Genomic DNA, 7,219 nt, shown 5'->3' on the forward strand with positions numbered 1-7,219 from the left:
CTCTTCTCTTCTTGCCTCTCTCCTCCCCTCTTCCTTTCTTCTTTCTTCCTTTTTTTTCTTTCATCAGTCAAGGGGCTTGAACTCAGGGCCTGGGTGCTGTCCCTGAAGGCTAGTGCCTGAGTGGGTTTTTGTTTATTTTTTGTGTGTTTGTTGCCATTCCTGGGGCGTGGACTCAGGGCCTGAGCACTGTCCCGGGATTCTTTTGGCTCAAGGATAGCAAGGCTAGCCACAGCGCCACTTCCAGCTTTTGTCTATATATGTGGTGCTGAGGAATCGAACCCAGGACTTCATGTATACGAGGCGAGCACTTTACCACTAGGTTATATTCCCAGACCCCCTCCCCTGAGTAGGTTTTTAAGAGAGCATTAAACTCTGCTTACACTTATGGCTTCTTGGCAAGAACATAATCATGCCCTGACATATATTAATGGTATAGGGGTCCTCAGCAGGGCTTGTGTCCTGCTCATTGAACTTCAAAGCTTGTAAACCCTCAGCTCAAGAACCTTGTTCACTTTATAGTGTGAGCTGGACTTAGATGTTTTCTTGTAGTGCTACAAAACCTCCAGCAGGCTCCAAGATATGGGGTGTGTTGTACTGTATACATACCGGTTAATATCTTCTTTCCTGCAGCTCTATCTGTTCAAGATCCTGCTTCTGTGCCAGAGTGGATTACAGGTGTGAGAACCCCTCCTACTGAGTTACAGGTGAGAATAAAGCTTTCCTTTATTCCTCTTTTTTCCTTCCTTCCTTCCTTCTTTCTTTCTTTCTTTCTTTCTTTCTTTCTTTCTTTCTTTCTTTCTTTCTCTCTCTCTCTTTCCTTCTTTTTTTTTGGCTGGTCTTGGAGCTTGAATTCAGGGCTTGGGCACTGCCCCTGAGCTTCTTCTGCTCAAGATTACTGGCCCACTACTTGAACTACAGAGCCACTTCTGGCTTTTTGTTTTTTTTGAGTAGTTTATTGGAGATAAGAGTCTCATGGACATTCCTGCCCAGGCTTGCTTTGAACCTGGATCCTCACATCTCAGCTTTCTGAGTAGCTAGAATGACCAGTATGAGCCACTGGCACCTAGGTAGTTATTTTTTTTTTTTTTAATATCTTACCCACTGAATGTTAGGTAGAGGAAAAGAAAACTATCCTAGACACAAAAATGTGTGTGATCATGGGGGAGGTGGTATGTATTGCTGAAGCTTGTGTTTCTCTCACCATTTCCATGGGTTCAGGGCTATGTGGGATACTGGAGGTGGAAAAGAGTGCCACCAACCAACAGGGAACCCTACGTCATTGTTGGTGGGAATGTAAACTGGTTCAGCCACTCTGGCAAGCAGTATGGAGATTCCTCAGAAGGCTAAACATAGAGCTCCCCTATGACCCAGCAGCCCCACTTTTGGGCATCTACCCAAAAGACCACAAACAAGAGCACACTAAAGCCACCAGCACAACAATGTTCATTGCAGCACAATTTGTCATAGGTAGAATATGGAACCAACCCAGATGCCCCTCAGTAGATGAATAGATCAGGAAAATGTGGTACATATACACATGGAATTTTATGCCTCTTTCAGAAAGAGTGACATTGCCCATTCATAAGGAAATGGAAGTGTGGGGCACTGGCTTGAAGCTTTAAGGGGCAGTCCTAGCCAGCCCACCTCTTCTCCAGCCCTGAGGCCGTGTGGATGCTAGCCCTGCCTGCCTTCTCCTGGTCTGGAACCAGAAAGGCAGCTCTAACCAGCCCCGCCTCCCACCTCAGACCGCGTGTGCGCCAAGATGGCTGTGGGTGATGAACCCAGAGGCGGTTCTGTGGGCCATGACATCTGCTCTTAGGGGAAGTCCCATGATGTCACCCTTGGTGGACAGCCTAACCAGCCTATCACAGTGCCTAGCTAGCCGCCAAATCCCTCCCCTTCCTGCCGCCATTCAGGCTTTATAAATGCAGTCCCATAATAAAGAATCGGATGATTGCCTTGACTTCTCCCCAGATCGCCTGCGTGCCTTTTCTGGGCTGCAACGGGGGGTACATGGCACACTACCTCATCTTGGCTCGACCCCCCATGGGATACACTCCCTGCTTCTCCCGCGGTTAGGGAGGAGCCCAGGGAGCCGAGTGTCCCTCATATGGAAGGACTTGGAAAAAATTATACTAAGTGAAGTGAGCAAGACCCAAAGAAACATGGACTCTATGGTCTCCCTCATAGGGAATAATTAGCACAGGTTTAGGCAAGTCACAGCAGAGGACCAAAGGACCCAATACCTATACCCTTATGAATACATAAGATGATGCTAAGTGAAATGAACTCCATGTTATGGAAATGATAGTTATATCACTGTTGTAACTACTTTCAGTGTGCTATGTGTAACCGTAGCTTCTATTACTGATGATTTTCTTGTGTCTCCTTCCTTTGGTTATACCTGCACTATCTCTGTATCTTATCTGAGTACATTGGAAACTGTGTATACTGGTATTAGAACTAGGAAAGTGAAAAGGAATACCAAAATCGAGAAAGGAATACCAAAACCGAGAGACACGGTAAAAAAGACAAACGACTACAAAAGCAATACTTGCAAATCTGTTTTGTGTAAATGAACTGAACAACTCATGGGGGGGAAGGGAAAGGGGAAGGGGGAAGGGGGGAATGAGGGAGGAGGTAACAAACAGTACAAGAAATGTATCCAGTGCCTAACGTATGAAACTGTAACCTCTCTGTACATCAGTTTGACAATAAAAATTAAAAAATAAAAAGAAAAGAGTGCCACCAAAGCTCTCAGGGTGGGGTAGGTGTAGAGACAATCTGCCTTGTTCTTGTGTGGCTTTAAATCCAGGAGGCAGGAGGAGATTGTTTAAGCAGAGAAGAGGCAATGGGGAGGCCTGAGCCCAGCCTTTCAATGTGGTCTCTAGGAAGCTGGTGAGCCTTGTACTGAACTTGAAGAATCTTTTGCAGGGACGGTGGTGTGGTGTGGGTAGGGAGTGGATGGAGCATGGGTGGAGCTGGATGCTTGATTTATGCAGATTATTTTCATATTAGTGTTTTAGAATGCAGTGGCTTTTGAAGATGTGTCCGTGGACTTCACCAAGGAGTGGGAATTACTGAGTCCATCTCAGAGAAAGTTCTATAGAGACGTCATGTTGGAGAACTACAGGAACTGGGCCTCTGTAGGTAAGTAAGGCTGACTCTCTGGGTCTCCATGGTTTGGGGTGGGGCAGAGTCCCTATCTCTATGTAGTAGAGACCAGATTTGCACACGCGTGTGTGTGCACACGTGCATGCGCGTGCATGTGTGTGCTCACATGTATGCACGTGCCAGCCAGTCCTAGGTCTTGAACTAAGGGCACTGGTGCTGTGCCTGAGATTTCTCACTCAAGTTTGGCACTTTACCACTTGAGCCACAGCTCTACTTCTGTCTTTGTTTTGTGGTTAAAAAGGTTAAAAGTTTCATAGACTTTCCTGCCTAGGCTGGCTATGAACTTTGATTCCCAGATATCATTCCTCTTGAGTAGCCAGGATTACAGGTGTGAGCTATTGTACCTGGTTTGAGATAATGTCTGTTGTCAATTGCACATATGTCTCTTACATGTATCTCTGTCCATCCCAGGAAGACCTCAGGTTAGAAAACCTGCTCTGATCAAATGGATAGAACAGGAAAATCAAATGGAGGCAGAGGAGACAATTCACCAGGACTCCTGCCCAGGTGAACATTGAGCACAGAGAAGTAGATGGGTTCCATATGCTTGGGGGAGAAGAAGCTTCATTATAAAATGCCACTGAGGAAATCAAGTGAAATACTTCATAAGCTTAAAGAGAAACACTGAGTGTGAGCTCCCTTCTTTCTTTCGCCTCTTTCCTTTTCTCACTTTCTTTTCCCTCCCTCTTTCCCTTCCTCTCTCCCCCCTTCCCTTCCTTCCTCTCTTCTTCCCTTCCTCCCTTCCTGTTCTTTTTCCTCTTTCTCTTCCTCCTCCTCTTCCTCTTTCTCTTTCTCTCTTCTTTGCCCCTCCCTCCATCCTCCTTCCCCCCGCCACCCTCTCTCTTTCTTTTGCCAGAACCGGGCATGGTCCTGCACTTGAGCCACAGCTCCACTTTTGTCTTTTTGCTGGTTCATTGGAGATAGGAGCCTTGTGGAGTTTTCTACCTGAGCTGTCTTTGAAACATGCTCCTCACATCTCACCTTACAAAGCAGAGCTACCCATGCCTAGACACCTGTCATCTCTGAATTTCTATGTTCTGAGAGCAAAATTGTCTTCCCATTTCAGATGTCCTTCATTTACTCTCATAGTGCTTCCCCAATAATGGTTTTGGTTGATGAACAGAATTATTTTTTGTATGTGGTAAAAGCAGAATGTCATTGTGAGGGTCATGTTGTAGAGGGATGTAGCTTTACAAAGTAGACAGGAAATAGACATGCCCCTGCAAGTCCCGCCCCTGTGACCCACTTCCTCTAATCAGGCCCTACAGTCTACCACTTCTTCATCACCCATTCAATTTTGGATTCATCAATAGATTGATGCATGAGATTTGTAATCTCAGCCACTCACTTCTCCCACACTATCATGGAACCCTTTGAGGGCATTTTAGATTCAACCAGGATACAAGTTACATTTTCCATTTATTTAAGATTGGGTTTAGTCTTTATCTGCCTTAGTGTTTTTTTTTTTTTTTTTTTTTTTGCCAACATGATGCATTATTCTCAGTTTTATTTAAAAGGGTGTTGATGTGTGTGAACATCTCTCTGTCCACAGTCATAATGAAGAATTCCAGGAATACCAAAATTTTACATATTAAGAGTACACTGTTTTGCGGTAGTGCTACAGTTTATGTATTTTGTTTAGATGACTTCTCCATATCATTTGCTCAGCCTGCCTCCAAATTTCTGGACACAAACTTATGTCTTCTGTCTCAGATTCCCAAGTACCTGGGTGGGAATCCTGACCAATTCTGAATAACATGATGAAATCTGTTCCATTGCATTCTGTCTTGGATAGAAATCAGCTCCATACTCCAAATCTGCTTGTGTTGATTATCTGACCTACAGTTGTAGTGTCATAGCTCTCTATGTGTCAATGATCTTTTCTGTCAATAGTAGTCAAGAATAAAGATGCTAGTGGTTTATAGATATGCCCTGTGCAAAGGCAAAAGTATGTCATAGGAATAAGAAGTGTTTTAGTTGGTCACTGGTGGCTCACATCTGTAATCAGGAGATTGAGATGTGAGGTTCACAGTTCAAAGTCCATGAGGCTTTTATCTCCAATTAACCATGAAAACTCTGGAAATGGAGATGTGGCTCAGTGGTAGAGTGCTAGCCTTGAGCAAAAAAGTTCAGGGACAGAGCCCAAGCATTGAGTTCAAACTACAGGAAAGTCCATGAGAGTCATATTCCAATTAAGTTTGAAAAATGGCTTAAGCTTGGAGTGCTAACCTTGAGCACTAAAGCTCATGGGGAGTTCCCGTGGCTTGAGTTCAAGCCCCAGGACTGGCACAAACAAACAAACAAAAAGAAATGATGCCATGTGTAAAGGGTTCAGTTCTCTGTAGGTTTAAGCATCAATTGGCCTTATTGATACTTGTTCTTTGGGGCTCAGGTAGTAGAGTGACTACTATTTAGTACCATTTCTTTTAATTTAAAAATTGTTATTATAAAGATGATGTACAGAGGTGGTACAGTTACATAAGTCAGATAATAACTACATTTCTTTTTGAACATTGTTACTTCTTCCTTTGCTGTCTCTCAGTTTTTCTCTCCCATCCCACCTGCAAGTTGTAGAGTTCATTTTTTACATAGTGTCCAGTGAGTACTACTGCTGCATTTGTCCACCTTTTGTCCTCCTCTTCTGTGCCTCTCCTTACCCTCCCAATGACAGATGAACCAATAGGACAGAAAAGAGAAATAAAAAAAAAAAACAACAAAGGGGGGAAACCACTCATTTCCATTCCCTGGAGTTCCTTTCACTAAATATTATTGTATATGATCAGAGGCACATAGGCATTGCACCTTTGTACCCCTCCCTAAAAGTGTCCACTTTTGGTCTCACAGTATGTGAATGCCAAGAGACCCATGTAATTTATCATATTTCAGTGTAGTATCATTTTTTTTTCAAATTTTTATTATCAAACTGATGTACAGAGAGGTCACAGTTTCATACGGTAGGCATTGGATACATTTCTTGTACTGTTTGTTACCTTGTCCCTCATACCCCCCTCCCCCATCCCCCTTACCCTTTCCCCCCAGAGGTGTTCAGTTCACTTACATCAAACAGTTTTGCATGTATTGCTTTTGTAGTTGTTTGTCTTTTTTTACCCTGTGTCTCTCAATTTTGGTATTCCCTTTCAATTTCCTAGTTCCAATGCCAGTATACACGGTTTCCAATATACTCAGATAAGATTACAGAGATAGTGTAGGTACAACCACAGGAAGGTGATACAAGAACATCATCAATAATAGAAGCTACAGATACACATGGGATGTTGAAAGTAGTTACAACTGTGATATAACAGTTGTCTCCATAACATGGAGTTCATTTCATTTAGCATCATCTTATGTGTTCATAAGGGTATAGCTATTGGGCCTTGTGATGCTCTGCTATGACTTGCCTAAACCTGTACTAATTATTCCCAATAAGGGAGACCATAGAGTCCATGTTTCTTTGGGTCTGGCTCACTTCACTTAGTATAATTTTTCCCAAGTCCTTCCATTTCCTTACAAATGGGACAATGTCATTCTTTCTGATAGAGGCATAAAATTCCATTGTGTATATGTACCACATTTTCCTGATCCATTCATCTACTGAGGGGCATCTGGGTTGGTTCCAGATTCTCGCTATGACAAATTGTGCTGCGATGAACATTGTTGTGCTGATGGCATTACTGTGATTTTGTTTGTGTTTGTGGTCTTTTGGATAGATACCCAAAAGTGGGGCTGCTGGGTCATAGGAGAGTTCTATATTTAGCCTTCTGAGTAATCTCCATACTGCTTGCCAGAGTGGCTGAACCAGATTACATTCCCACTAACAATGAAGTAGGGTTCCCTTTTGGCCACATCCCCTCCAACAATTGTTATTGTTAGTTTTCTTGATATATGACATATGATATATTCTTACTGGGGTGAGATGGAATCTCAATGTTGTTTTGATTTGCATTTCTTTTATGGCCAGTGATGTAGAGCATTTTTTCATATGTCTCCTGGCCATTCTCATTTCCTCATCAGAGAAGTCTCTTTGTAAGTCTTTAGCCCACTT

The sequence above is a fragment of the Perognathus longimembris genome, chromosome 3 (assembly GCF_023159225.1).
Source record: "Perognathus longimembris pacificus isolate PPM17 chromosome 3, ASM2315922v1, whole genome shotgun sequence".
Taxonomy (NCBI): domain Eukaryota; kingdom Metazoa; phylum Chordata; class Mammalia; order Rodentia; family Heteromyidae; genus Perognathus; species Perognathus longimembris.